The 14,980-nt window shown below is 39.5% G+C and overlaps 1 protein-coding gene across 15 annotated transcripts in view; it reads right to left on the bottom strand.

Moving 5' to 3' along the window:
- The window catches only part of SGCG (sarcoglycan gamma), a 143,056-nt gene extending 129,214 nt beyond the window's left edge, over positions 1-13,842 (bottom strand). For 6 of the 15 annotated variants that reach the window (XM_068930237.1, XM_068930225.1, XM_068930234.1 and 3 more), the window contains exons 1-3: positions 13,464-13,842; positions 12,455-12,556; positions 11,650-11,788 (exon numbers count right to left, since the gene is read on the bottom strand). The gene's annotated coding sequence lies outside the window, so the exon portion shown is untranslated. Of the gene's footprint in view, positions 1-11,649; positions 11,789-12,454; positions 12,557-13,463 lie in introns of those variants that run through there. The other 9 variants (XM_068930238.1, XM_068930229.1, XM_068930236.1 and 6 more) reach the window with 8 other exon arrangements.
- Positions 13,843-14,980: the final 1,138 nt, after the last annotated feature.

Genomic DNA, 14,980 nt, shown 5'->3' on the forward strand with positions numbered 1-14,980 from the left:
TGCCATTTTAGGTGCCCCAGAGTATCTAAGACATCTACATAGAGCCGGCAAATATGGGAGGCTCCTGTCCTTCTGTAGCAGCAACTACAGGCCAGACAGGACACCAAAGGGCATCTGCAAGGGTCCAGACACCAATGCTCAGGCAAGTGAATTATTCCCCAATTATCTACTTTAAAAGGTAGCCTTGGGACTTTTTCCTAAATTTTTTAATCGGCATCAAACATAAGCATAATATTTAACAAATATGTATGCTGACAATTATGCTGTCGCTCTGGTCAACAAAAGTTAACAGAAGAGTATTTCTCACAGATCACTACCGCAGATCAAACGCTGAGACAGCATGTATGAAGACCTTTGACAACGATATCACATTTGCAAAGTTTTAGCAAGTCTGAAATACAATTGGAAATTAACAATTCACAGGAAGGATTTTGTTTGTGTCAACACTGGTATTGGTAGAGGGACACCTTGACATTTGAGAAGAAATTTCAGTAAGCTCTTTATCTATGAAAAATCTGAATATAGGAGACATGTCAAAAAAAAAAAAAGAGTAGCTTCCTTATCTCTAATAATTAATACTAACAAGACTGTTGCAACTAGTAAGTAAGAACAAGAAAAACAGAGTAGCTCAACCTGCCAAGATAAATTCAGGCTCCAGTGAAGAGTCTTCTGTCTGATAAACCTGTCTCAATTTTTTAGAGCTTTTTTCCACATGAATGAAAATAGAATTGCTAGAACAAGTGAATGAATTGTAAACATCACTGTGAGGTAAGCTTGTAGTGAATTCATTACAAAGTCATATTTCTCTAGCTCCACCAGGTATTCCAAAACTTCAGAGTTGCATTTTAAATGAAATCAGGATTTCGTGTGCAGCCATGTAATTGTATACAAAAATGTATGCAATTTTAGTATAGTTTCTTCTATTGTTAATTAGGATTTTCTACACATTGCGCAAAGAGAATCTCTCAGCAAATCTGTGCTCATCATTTACACAATGAGGTGGAAGTTGCAGTACTCATGGTAAAGAGACTGGTCCCGTGTCAGAGACTATGCCTGAAAAACGACAGTAAAATCAATAGACCCTAATGATGGATGAGAAGCAGGTTACACAGATGGCCTCAGATCTTGAATATTTGCATGCGGAGTAGATTTCTGGATAGACAAGGACCTTGAAGTAAGCTGTCAACCAAGAGTGGAAGCAGTAAATGTCTTTGCTGGAAACACGGGCTGCAAAAATGAGAAATATTTTCTGCACTTGTTCACCAGCTTAACGATTGGTCTAAAGAAAATACATGAATCAGCATGCATGTCCAAAAAATGATTATTTGGCAATATACAGACTTCAATCAGTTTTGCATTCATCATGGATAAAAGTTTGGCATGCTCAAAGCCATATGTATAGGTGCCAAGTAAAGTAACCTGAGACAAGAATTTACTGGCATACTTAGGCATGCTTGCATTTTTTTCTTGGAATAGCAGACTGAGTGGATTTGTTATTAGCATATTTTTGGACTCAGCTGAGCTCACAATAACAATAGCTGCCGGTTTTGGGTTACTGACTGAACTGGCTGCATCCAGATGCATAACCCATCATTTAGATAGAAAAAAAAAAGTCCAAGACAGAGCCAGAAGTAAGTTGCCATCACTTACATGTACTTCACAAATATTCTTAAGAACTGAGCAAGTGTTATATAAGAGACATTCTATAATGACAGTGACAGTTCCCACTATAAAAGTGTTAGATATTTCCTATGCCTTAGATAGATAACCACAAGAAATGATGATCTGCAAACTGAGAACAGTTTATCAATCATTTAGCTGAAATGACAAGATATTATAGGTATCGAGCACCATCTTTACCTTAAGGTTAGGGATGCTCCATTTTAATATAGCTATTTCATTTGTCTCAGAATTAAGATTAGCCTTCACTTGCGAGTATAAGAAAGCAATGAGTGTGAAAATCCACTTATGATGTATAGGGACTTCCTTTATTGCTCAAAGACTAGTATTTCAAAAGGTACAATCTCTCCTTAATCTCATAAAAAGAGTCCCTAAACAGGGATTAGAAAGGCAGGTGCAAGATGGGCAAAGAGCATAATCAGACATATATCATAATTACACAATATTAAGAACCCAGCAATCCATGCTGATGGTACTCAGACACTGCAGAAGTAGTATAATGAGTTCCTCCCAAATAGCAGGTCTGATGAGACTGCTATTTTGCTCTCAGCCATCAGTCAAATTTGCTCTTTGGAAGACAGCTATAGGCTAACAAAAGGGTATTATTAAGGAAGAGAAGAATGACCTTTTTTCCCCCCTCCATAAGTGTATGCCTTTTCCTTGAAGCCCTGTTATCTTCACTGCTGGTCAGAGTAAAGTTGACTTTGCTTTTCTTTTGAGAAGTTAGAATTCAAATTTTCAGTAACCTCAAGTTGCTGTAAGCCTAAATGTAGCATGGTTAATATTAAACATCAAATTGACTACACTCCTTAAAATGAACTGCTTTCAACTGTATGTTCAGTTTCTTTATGTATGCCCTGGTACTTAAAAATCAAGAAAGACCTCTGCAATACTGTCACGGACATACTACAGTACTGTCATGGACGTCAAAGCAGTGCCCAGTTGAATCAAGAATTGAATCACACCTACAGTGCTTATCCCGACACTGATTTTTAGCAATTGAAAAAGTCACCCTTGACATCTTGGGTAAATTGTCTGAAAGACTGCTGTAAAAGTCATACTTGGCTAAAACCTCCTGGTAATTTCTTATCCTTGAAAAAGTCTACTTGTCCCCAACACTGAGCTTTTTGGACTTTCTTGGTGGTGTTTAAAATCAAGTACTACTAAAGTTTAATGTAATGACTGCTATGATTTCGTTCAAAGGAGCAATAAGTGATTCAGACCATCTCAGTTTTGTGCTGCAACTTTTTTCCCCCACTGCCTGAACAGGGAGCTAGCCTTGAATGTTCTTGAACTAAAACACTGTATTTGATGTGATAATTTAATTAGACTCTGATAGCAGGCTATCTGAATACATTCCTTTGAGACAGACATCCATTTGCTGCTAAACAAAGAATACACAGCATACAGCTGAACATAACAGTGGTAATGTATCAAGTCACTATCTTGTTTCTGATAACAAGATGTTCATGGAAGGGGAAAAGAAAGTAAGAGACAGGGCAAGAACAGACTGTTTCTGCCATTAGTATGCTCTTCCACCTCTGCACTCAGAGACTGAGAGACTTCCTAGGCCAGAATGTCTCCTCTCTATAACATCCTGCTTCAATGAATTTGACAGTGACATTTTCAGTCAGGAACAAAACAAAATATTAAATAATTAAGCTGAGTGATCCCATAGAATTAGATATGGTAAATAATGATCCCATCTTCATCCTTTTTCATGCCATTCAATGCCATTGGCTTCTATCATACTACTGTTAGCACCTCTTTCATAAGCCAAAGAGATCTAATTTGTTTGATCACCTGTTACAGAAAGTAGAGCATCTCCTTAACATGTTTTCTACCTTTCCCTGAATGGTTTACAAACTTCTTATATCTTTAAGACAGAAGAACTGTAACTGCACATGGTATTCAAGATTAACAGAAGCATATCCATTTCTTCAATGATGTAAGAGTTTTCTATTCTATTTTGCTCATACTACTACTAATTCCTAATATTCCATTCACTTTTCTGACCATCACTAAACAGTAAACAAACATTTTCAGAAAGTTATGTCCGATAACTTCAGTATTTCTTTCTGGAATAATAATAGCTATTTGAGAACCCAACACTATCCAAAGAGAGATGACTGAGGGCAAGGGTCAAGGCAAAGATTCTTTGAGAAGCTACTTAGCATTTATTGAGAACGGAAGTTCCCAGTAAGTGCCCAGTAGGTAATGCTGCTGTTTTAGCATTATCTTGATTAATTTACTATTATTCAGCAAACCTTCTCAGCTTCCTACTCACTATCTTCTTCAAAAAAATTTATTAATTCATTGAACAGCACATGTTCCAACACTTCTAAACCCAACACCTCACTGGTAATCCGCTTCATTTGTGAAAATTAAAAAATAATAATAATAAAAGACTATACATTGCGCATTATTCCTACCCTCTCTTCCCATCTTTTAAGTATCTAATTACCTTAAGAGAATCTTCTTTCCTACAGTTTAGGCTATTTTAGAATTTTTGGTAAAAAGTATTTTAAGAACTTTAGGGATATTTGTTCTTTCATATTTCTTGTTTCTCCATTTCAGCAGATAAAACTCCTAAAGAATTATCTCCTACAACAGTATTCTAGAATTATGTCATTCTATAGGCCAACAGACAGGTGGACGTGCTGAAGCTTTGTAAGATAGTGCAGGAATAGTCATGAGCACCCTATTCATTACTAGCAAAATAGACCACAATCAGATTTGGTACAAGCAACTTAGAAAGCCTGCTCCCTCTGAATTTTAAAGCAGCTCTTTAAAAGCATATACTCATTGAACATATATGATGGAGAAGGAAGAAAAAAAACCAGCAAGAATCAAGAACATTGCTCAGAGAGCAGAACTTTAAACAGAAAAAGTAGAAGCAAGAATGGAGGTGAACATGACAAAGGTTTCAGTGGGGAATTTGTGTCTACAAATAATACCTGTAACAATGAACTGATCCTCCAAAGTGATCAAACCCCAGCGGGGGAGGCAAGGGGGGAGAAGTGCACCAAATCCAGAACAAAAAAAAATCTGAGCTTTCTCAACCAGCACAGTATCAAGTATCAAGTTCTTACATTTATCTTTCACTCAGAGATAAAGAGCTCTCAGAGTGTCTGCTTCATCAAAAAAAAAGTATCTATTATAGAATAGCTGGAAGAAAGACACTCATCACCTTTCCTGCGAAAGCTGATCACAACGTAAAGCAGAATGTAAACTTCATAAAACCAGCAAATGATTCATCAATAAGTATGAGGTAGCTTTGTTCTGTCACAACAGTTAAAAGGGGAATTTCCCACAAAGCATGTATTTTTCACTAAAGAATTATTTATTACAATGATTAAACAGTCTTGAAAGAAAAGACAAGAATCTGCCCTCCCGCAGAATGTCAGAAACATTCTTCAGAACTCTTCATTTATTTAGGAAGCTGGATACTGAAGCCAAAGCCTCAAACGCTCTGCCAAGACCAGGCACGTTTTTAGGATTTCAATGGCTAAGTAAGTTGCTACATAGGCCATATGAAGTGATCCCTATGGCTTGCACCATTCTTGCAGTTAGGAATGGAAACTCTATCCGTCATCTTGCTTTCTCATAACTAAGGCTTTTCTGTAGACTATTCTTTACCTAAAGTAAGATGATGGAAACCTGCTAAATAAGTAAATCTTTTTTGGCCTGAGACAAACTGCTAAAGAAATTAATATTTTTTTTTTTTTAAATTTTCAACTGTACCTTAAATACATTAATACTTCCCCCCCCCCCCCCCCAAAACAACAGGATCCTATATTCAGTGAATTATGGGTTTCCTGTATGACCATTCTTGGGAACAGAGGAAAACAACTACAACTTCAATTAACTCATTCCACTTGTAAACAGATAAGCATCTGCTCTTTTGAAAAGTTGTCAAAATGATGCAGTATAGGGTCAACAACAAAATTGGTTTAGTGTTTTTCTAGGCTTTATTAGATTTTTTCTTTATTTAGAACTCAAAAATCTCCTTTTGTAAAGGATTAGCTTGACCGCAGATATCCAGTTCTAAATATTTTCCAGATTGGCTGATCTCCAATTCCTTCTATGGGTAGAGTATACAATATATATGACAAAAATGATCTTTCCATTTTGGCAAAAATAGTAAGAAGAAAAAAAATTCTGCTAGGAAAAAAAATAACCACAGTAAGGCAGCTTCAAAAGAGATGTGATTATAAAATATAAAACGTGTAATCCTGCTGAATCATCTATTAGCATCAGAGGAGATGGATAAACTAACTGATGAAAAATGAATCTCACTGATGATACAACGCACCCAAAACATTAAGGTTTCTTGACAAACAAGAGCAAACCTGTTTACCCTTTCTTGTTGGTTTACGTAATGAAGTACTATCAATCAGGACTGTTAGTTGTCACCAGCGATTCCCAGAGTTGATGTAAGAATATTTTGCACGTATTTTTTGACTTCCTGAAACTACAAAACACTGAAATGAAGCAACTACTTCTCTGAACACCGTTAATCTTGAACCAGGCAAGCCCCAGCCCATGCAGTACGCAGCCACTGACAGCAAAGAGCAAAGAGGCATACCCACATTGACACGGGTTTGGTTAACCCGCCAGAAGAAGAAAGGCCTGATGTCTCAAGAAATAATTAGTCTATGACCAAGCAGCTGCCATCTAAGTGAATAAACTGTATTAAATATCAGATGGAGAATATAAAGCATCAGCAACGTATACGGTACCATACGCTACAAGTCAACATACATAGCTGGGTCTCCAACAATAGGGAATGCCCACTGGTTGGAGGCCACCACAATGAAGCTAGTGGAATCACAAGATGAGTGTCTATAATTTCCTCAAATAATTTTATAGATTGCTCAAAACAGCTCTCTTCACACTGACAAAACCATTAAAGTTATTGAATTTGAGTTCATTTGCATTGAACAAAGCAACCAAAGAACTTCTTGGGATGGCCTTGCTTTAGTCAGACACTGCAACGTGGGACTACAGAGATACCCCGGTGTGCAGGGCTTCGGTGAGTATTTGCCACGGACAGAACTGAAACAGACCTTCTCTGAGGTAAGCTGCTGAGTCTGGCTTGTAGATCCTATCGGCAAGGTAGACGACAGAGTTGGTGGAATGCCTACTTTCTCCGAGGTTCACAGGGAAGATTCAAAAGGATATCTGATGTCTTGGAAATTTTTTAAAAAATAGAGGAGTTCCCCCTCTGTCCTTGAAACAAAAAGGTGTTTCTTTAAAAGAGAGTTTTCAAAGAGATGCAGGCATCTGAAGAAAGTGCTGAACACTGCATCTAGGACAAGCAGCAGAAATGAAAAGCCAAAGCACGTGGAGCGTACAATTTACTCTCAGCAACAAGCACGGCCAGGAGCATGGCGCATCTCCAACACCGATGAGTCTTTAGTATCGGTGTGGAATTTTGCAGAGGCACTATCTTCTAGAGGAATTTAAACTTGTACCTGAAAAACAAAACAAACACAAAAAAACACCTGCTAGTTTTTCAAGTGAAATGGGAGGAATATGAGTATGTCTCCTATCTCATGGCCTCCAGACCCTTTACTATCTGATCCCAAGAGCACAAAGCTAGATCTCAAAGCAGCCAAACTATTCTGCTGCATGTGCATAAACGTATTCTCCATCTCTGCACATAAAAGCGATAATCCTCCCATTCAGTGAGAGGGGATAAGAAGCTGGTGACTGCTGAACTGCATGAATGGGCCCCTTAAACATCCCTAATAGGCAAAGAGGCAGTGAAAGAAGGAAGACAGCAGGAAAATATTCACTATTCCAGCTCCAGCAGGTCCTAGCTGCCTTTATAATGCTAAATGAGCTCATCACATGCCTGAAGAGATCCTGAGAGACCTCTGATCACGCTGGTAACAGCTTGGTTTTGTTCTAGGTCCATGAATAAGACAGGTCATCCAAGGAAAAGCAATAACTCCTTGCGCTTTAGACAAAACATGGCTCAGGCCAGTGCTAAGACACAACAAACCATTTTCTAGAAGCAGAACATTCTTTCTGAACAAGAGAAGGCTTCAGAGAGCAGTGCCGTTTTAAATAAGGAGGAAAGGGTGGCAGGCCCTGCGTGGATGCCACTGTGAGAAGGCACGCATACCACAAGGAGAGCAGTGATGTAACTGCATACTCATGCAAACCCATTCCAACTTGGAGCCGAGACTTCTATGCATCTCAGGGCCACCAGTACTGATGCAATTATAGAAGAGAATGATGCCAAGACAGCTGGAGCCACCTTGAGAAAAAATAGTACAGATATATAGGTAAGACGGTAAGATCTTAGACTTGGCCAGAAGTAGTAGTATGGTGGAAGACTTCCTTGCCACTGAAAATATTGCTGCAGGAGACTATGCTCAGGAGGCAAGAGAAATATCAAAATTCAAAAAAAGGTAAGGAAAGTAACTAAACACAAAGGAAAGCAGTGGAACATTTCATCTTAACATCGCAGTCAAGGGGAATCAAATAGCTGCAGGTGCTCTGAGCAGAAGAAAGAGGGCTAAAGTACACATTCTACGAATACTGCAAGGGGAACCTTTCCAACCACATAGAGAAAGACATAAGCACACACATTCTTAAGATAGTCAGTTGGCTTCTTGAAAAATAATCAAAGAAATTATTCATCACCTTTACTGGTTATATATTTTTTCTTGTTCCTTTTGCTATTCTTAACAAATGTCTTCAATTTTTAGCTTCAAAGTTCAATCCATTGTTCAACCCGTCAGTTCACAGTTTACCCTCACCTGTAGGAATCCCGTAGGGCTGCTTCTGTACTCTTTTCAAGACTGCTTACAATCTTCTTTTTCAATTGGTTTGGGGAGAAGGAAGGGGCAGCAGAGCAGGAGATTACAGCAAGATGTACTTAATCAGTCACATTTTTCCGTTTTAATTCTCTCTGCTGTTTGATTCAAATGTTTACAGGTTTGTGAAACTAGCTGCTTAAAATACCAAATACAGTGTGCGTGCGTGTGCATGTGTGTGTAACACTATGCAAAACTAGGGAGCTTGAAAAATCCATAGGCAAAAATTTTCATGTAAACCGTTCTAGCCTGATGAAGTATTATATCTAGAAATCAAACTAGGGAAACAGTATTATACTATGATCTTTCATATCCCAGCATTATTCACAAATCATTTTTCAAATTATTTGCAAATTAGGCTCATTAACTAAGAAATCAAATTTTAGAGAAAGAACTAAATATTAATTCAAAGAATTTACTCATTTAGAAAATAATATAAATTATGGGGCTTAGCATAAAATTACATAAATCTTATTTTGTAATTTACGTTTTTGTTTTGTACACATTTCACAATTTCCGTAATCCTGACATTTTTTAAAATAAGACAGTTAAAAGGAGTACCAACTGTTCTACAACAGAAAGAAACATATTTTTACCGGGTTTTTAATGGTAATAAAGAGTAATGTTTTTCACTATATACAAATCCAAATTCCATAAATCATTATTATCAACAAATAGAAGCCGTCTCTCCAAATTTATACAGTCAAGATGTTATGAAGTTCTAAAAAAATGTTATAATAAACGTTGGTCATGAGAAGCAGTGAATGCTTAATACAGAGTCACAAGTAAGTAATTTATTTGGATATTTTTGCATGATTGCATTTTATAAAACAAATTCTTCAACTTGTTATGTGATTTAAATCAACATAAACACTGACAGTTATATTAATTTGGAATGTCACTGTGGCTCTCCCCTTAAGTGAAAAGAGACAACTGGATGTTCAGTATTGCGCTATTAAAATTAAACCTCCACATATTAGCAGAAAGCAGGTAAACTTAACATTGAATTTAGAACAAAGATGATTTATTAAGAGATTTTAGATTGGTAAGATATTTCAAGGACATATACCCCTAAATAGAACTACCTTTTAATACTACTTGTTGTTTTCCTCAAATATCTTCATAAACGTGCACAAGTGTTCGTCTTGAATAACTTTTACAAGTTATCATACAAAATACAATAGTTAATGAAGCAGTTCATTAATTAGGCAAAGTATTGTCCATTATTTCCTGACTAGGAAGAGTAAGCATCAAAAACTAAAAATTAAAACTAGCACTCATATTACTCAGATAATTTTCATGACGTTTGTGGACAGCATGCTAATTACAAATGGTATACGTGATATGATTGTGAGGTACATTACTCAGGAGTATTTTGACCTGATAGTCAGGAAAAAGTACCTCGTTCTTCAATGAATAATTCTCATATAAAAGATAATTTCTAAACTAGAAGCCTCAGGAATTAATACTTACTTTCCTTAAAAACTAAGATGTTTTATAACAAAAACCTACACAATAGGAATACGTACCACTCCTGCTTTGGGTTCTGGAATAGTTGGTAACAGACAATAACATCCATTCTTATGTATTTATGCAGCATTTACAGACTGAAACACAATCTCCTTTATTTAACAGAAGTTTTTGTATAGAATTTACTTTGAGAATACTGTATTCAGAGAATCTTTATTACACTACCAATTCATTGACAAACTGCAAGACTTTCTGAAGTGGGGCTCCTCAGCAATCTGTCCTGATAAATGATATTAATTATTTTAATAATTACTTAAATGATAGCATATACTTCTTAAATCTGTGCATGACACTAGCTCAAGAAAACAACAAGTCAGGATGTAGACAAGATTAGATTTCAAAACAGAATATTTTTATGTTTATGTTTTTTTATAGAGGATACGCTACTAAAAGAATATGGAACAAGTGGAAGATGTTCAGCAGAAACCAATAACTGCCAGAGGTCTAGAAAAGATGACCTAAAAGAAAAACTGAAGTAATTAGGAGTTTTTCAGTTGAGAGAATACTGAACAGAGATATAAGAGAAGATAGCAAAAACACCCAAAATGGGCATGCGAAGGGAAAAGTTACTCTGCTATCTGCAGGAATAGTACTTGCTTGTGACCACCAGAAGAAATCCTTTCCCAAAGGTAGCAATACAAGCCCTCACACTCGTGTTCCATAGCTCTGTAGTATGCACCCCTCAGTGCCTGGGTATTAAGCCTGTAACCTGGACAGAGTTTTCTCTAGTTTGTATTCCATTTCATACTATTCTGTTACTTTTATAGAAACACTGCACTCAGTTAACCAGTTTCACTTTGATTCACCTAGTTCCATCACATTACACAGATTTTAACAATGAAATTATACACACACCAAAAAAAAAAAATATCTGTCCTAGCTCAAGAGAAGCCTTTAAGAGAAGACTTTAGAATACAGGAGTAAAAGGTTTGGAAACAGAACTACAAGGAAAACGTATTATAAAATGGAAACAGAGTCTTCAGTTAAAAGCAAATGCTTGGATTATTTATTCAGGTGCATCTTTACCCCAAATCCTCAAGGTAGATATTACCTTCAGAGGCTGGTAACTCAGCATCTATGGAAAAAGTCTGTGGCTGCAACACCCTTAATTCCTAACTTCTTTCTCTCCTTCCCTTTTAGCAAACTTCTCACACTTCCACACCTTCATAGCATTTTGTACGTCTCCCTTTTTTCAGCTGGCCTAATTCCTAGAACTTTTTCATTATTCAAGATTCCACATATTGTAAAAGAATGTCTGCTGGACCTACAGTTCTGTTTAAGCCGATGACTTCCAGTACGATACCAGCTTTTGAAGCAATAACTACATACAAACTATTTGGATATGTTATCAGAACAGACAGCTTAATAGCAAACAAAGCATTTTGCTTCAGTATATTGCAAATGGCAAAATTTCATATTCCACCTCTAGGCAGGTTAAGTGCTACTGCACCAACAGTACTTTCTTGAGTTTAACTGAAATACTCATATGAATAAAATTACTCAAACGTCTGTAAGATTGAGCCCTAAAACTGCAGGTCTCCAAATATAAATCTGTAATCAATATCTTAAATTATTAGATCCTATATCACCATATTATTTCTTATCTTACCTCTTAGTTACTGCCTAAAAGTCTTTTTTACAAGAGATGCTTTCATTTTCACAAAAACATGTTGAAAAGTTTGTCTCTGACAGTTTGGAATGACACCTTCTTCTTTTAACGTTCTACAAATGCTTGCTGTAAGTTTCCTCTGTCAAGAAAAATGATAATCGTCTAGTCATATCTACCTTCTTAAGGAAGTAAGAACTACAGAACATTTTACAAGAAATGTTGCATATATTGAATAAGCTCTGCCACTTACATGAAAGCTCAGAGACACTATATCTGACGTTCACAATTAAAAAACAAAACCAAAAAAATACAAAGGTAGAAAGCATTTTAAGTTTTCCATATGCCATTACTTCTTTTTCCTCAGCCCTCTTGCAGATTAATGCCATATTAAAAGTCCATATACATGATTAACATGAAAACTGAGCACACTTAAAGTCATCTCAAAACTGCACAGGGTCATTAACTTTCATGGACCTTATTAGGGACATAACGGTATATTTATTAAGAAAAGTTTCCCAATCTGAAAATCATTTGAAGTATACTGTTTTATCAATGTCCATCAATCAGTAATTATAGGTATTATCTGCAGTAATACATGTATGTTGCTTAATCTTGCTTCCTTTTGAGGGCTCCCCTACACTTTGTTCCAAATTTGTGTTATTATTTAACAATAATAACAAAAAAACTACATCTGCTTTTCAAATGTAATAAAATCAAGCTTGTTACATTTTAATTCTTCCTTTGTTATTTGCAACAAACACTGTGCAATCATGTCCGCACGTGAGAATTTGGAAGTGAAACATACCTGATACACTTCTAAAGGTAGATTCTCTCTGATTTAACCAATGGAGCCAGCAGCAGAACATTCTTTATGACGGAGACCTCATCTTTAGCAGACTTCACTTATCTGAAATAATCCAAATCTCTTCACTCTCAGGGCATTTTGCAATGCATATGTCTTTGTGTGGTCTGGTAGGGAACTGGGCTTTTGAAGGTATAGAATTTTTCTGCCTTAAGGTCATTCAGTGTTGGTTTTGCAGTTTGTATCGAAGATACCTATAACCTTTGCGGGGCACTCTTCTCATTTTTTATTCCTTAAGTGATTTTAGAACAGGTAAGCACAAAAAATAAACAAACAAACCTGTCTTATTGTCCTCAATGTAAACGATAAGCAAAGGAAAACAAATGTCATTGAGGGAGTGAAACACTTAAAGTGGCATTTAAATCTCCAGTGCTGTTAATGACAACTCACATATTTCATTAAACTTTATACTGAATCTGCAATTGCCTCTCTAAAAAGCCACCAGTAAAACGTGATTCAGAAAAGATGGTAGTGTATTTATAATTGCACAACGAATACACTGAAATCTCAGGTGAACTGCTATCCATTTCTTTTTGGTGAATTTTTTTTCTTTTTCCAAGAAAATCTGAACGGACATAGGGAGGTAAGCAAGTTTCACAGAATACTCAGATGCGGTTATTAACGCAGGCAACATCCCCCCCTTCCATCGCGTCCGCCCTCCCCATGGGGGAAGGCAGGGAAGTACGGCGGAGGGCAGCGGAGCGGCGCGGAGGGCAGCGGCGCCCCGGCCCGGCCCCGCCCGCAGGAAACTTTGCGCCGCGTAAACCTCCGCGCTTCCCCCGCCTCGCCCCCGTCGGGAAACGCACAGCCGCCGGGGCGCCGCGGAGCGGAGCTCTCTGGCAAACCCGGGGCCGCCTCCTCACCTGCCTCCCCCCCCCCAAACAACAACAACAACTTTTCCAGGCGACACCTGCCCTCTGCCGGCACCGGCGGGGGCGCGCGCGGCGCCTACCTGAGGTGCCCGCTCGGCTCCTGGGCAGCGCAGCGTCCCCGCGCCCCCCTTCATGCCCGAGGGGCTGGTCGGCCCGCCCGGAGGCGCAAACCCTCATCCAGCTTCCTCCCCGCAGGCAGCGCCTCCGTCCCGGCCGGTGCCGCTCCCGCTGCCTCGCCGATGCCACGGCGGCCGCCGCCGCGGGCGGCAGCAGCAGCGGGGAGGGAAGGAGGGAGGAGAAGAGGCCGAGCAGAGGGCGGGAAACGACCCGTCCCCTCCTTCCCTCGCCCCCACGCCGCGGCGAGGCCACACAGCAGCCGTGGAGACGGGTGGAAGGGAGGCGGGGGAACCCCGCTGCCATGAGGCTGCCGGCACCCGCCCCTCTTCCCGCCCAACGGCCGCACGGGGCGGGGCGGGGCGCGGCGCGGCACCGCCCCTCCCCTCCCCCGGCCCCCCCGACGGCAGCGGCGCGGCCGCCAGAGAGGGCAGGGAGCAGGCGGTGGCGCCGCAAGTGCGGCTGCGCGGGGGCCCAACGGCCGCGCGGCGGTAACGGCCGCGCGAGGCGAGGGGAGGAGGGGGGCGGCGGGCAAGGGGCGGCATTGCGCCTTGAGGAGGGAGGGCAAGGACAGGCTCCGTGTGGGTGGTAGAGGTTTGGGGCTGGTTTTCCTCGAGGGCCCCGGGACTGGGGATGGGAGCTGGTGCAGGACAGAGATGGTGAAGGGCGGGAAAGGAGCAAGGCAGGCGGGCGCTGAAGGAGGTCGGGGGAATACGGGGTTGGGAAAGTGGAGAGAGGAAAACGGGATCTGGAGAGCAAAGAGGGCAGTTGTTCAGGACAGAGAGGGACTGTGGCTGGCAGATTAGGAAGACAAATTGCAAGTGCTTTTTTTTCTGACAGATCTTACAACCGAATGATGTTGGGAAAGGCAGGGGCAAATAGGATAGCTAAAGAGAAGAGAGGATTAAGAAAGGGTTATCAGGCAACAAAGGAAAAATGGACAGATGCAAGGTTTTAGGGATTGAAGAGCATGATAAGAGGTTTAGGGAGGCCAGCATTTTATGAGGCTTGGGAGGAAATGGTGAAGAAATTGGGGAAGAAATGTGTGTGAAATTGAGATCATGGTTATGGAAGAGAATTTTGGCTGCTTTATCGGGGGAATTAGCAAATGCATTTTGGGGGAATGGTTTTAATTAGGGAAAATATGCAGGAGAGAATGGGGAAGTAGGAAATAAGAGAGGCACTGCAGGAATTGTTGGACAGGAAGGGAGCTAGAGATCAAAAGAACAAGTAGCAGCTTGAAAGAACTAGCAAATCCTAGATTACAGGAAAGGATTTATTTGAAGAGAGCGGGAGTATTGAGTGAGGGAACATCAAAACAAATTCACATTTTTGTCTAGATTATCATTTGTATGTGGAATAATATTTTCCCCCAGTGACTTCCTGTAACCTATTGGCACAACCTACACCACTTTAAAGTGTTTCTCTTTTATCAGTCAGTGATTTCTTCCAACTCTTTTCTCAAATCTCAGCTATTTTGGGA

Source organism: Struthio camelus, chromosome 1, assembly GCF_040807025.1.
Source record: "Struthio camelus isolate bStrCam1 chromosome 1, bStrCam1.hap1, whole genome shotgun sequence".
NCBI lineage: Eukaryota > Metazoa > Chordata > Aves > Struthioniformes > Struthionidae > Struthio > Struthio camelus.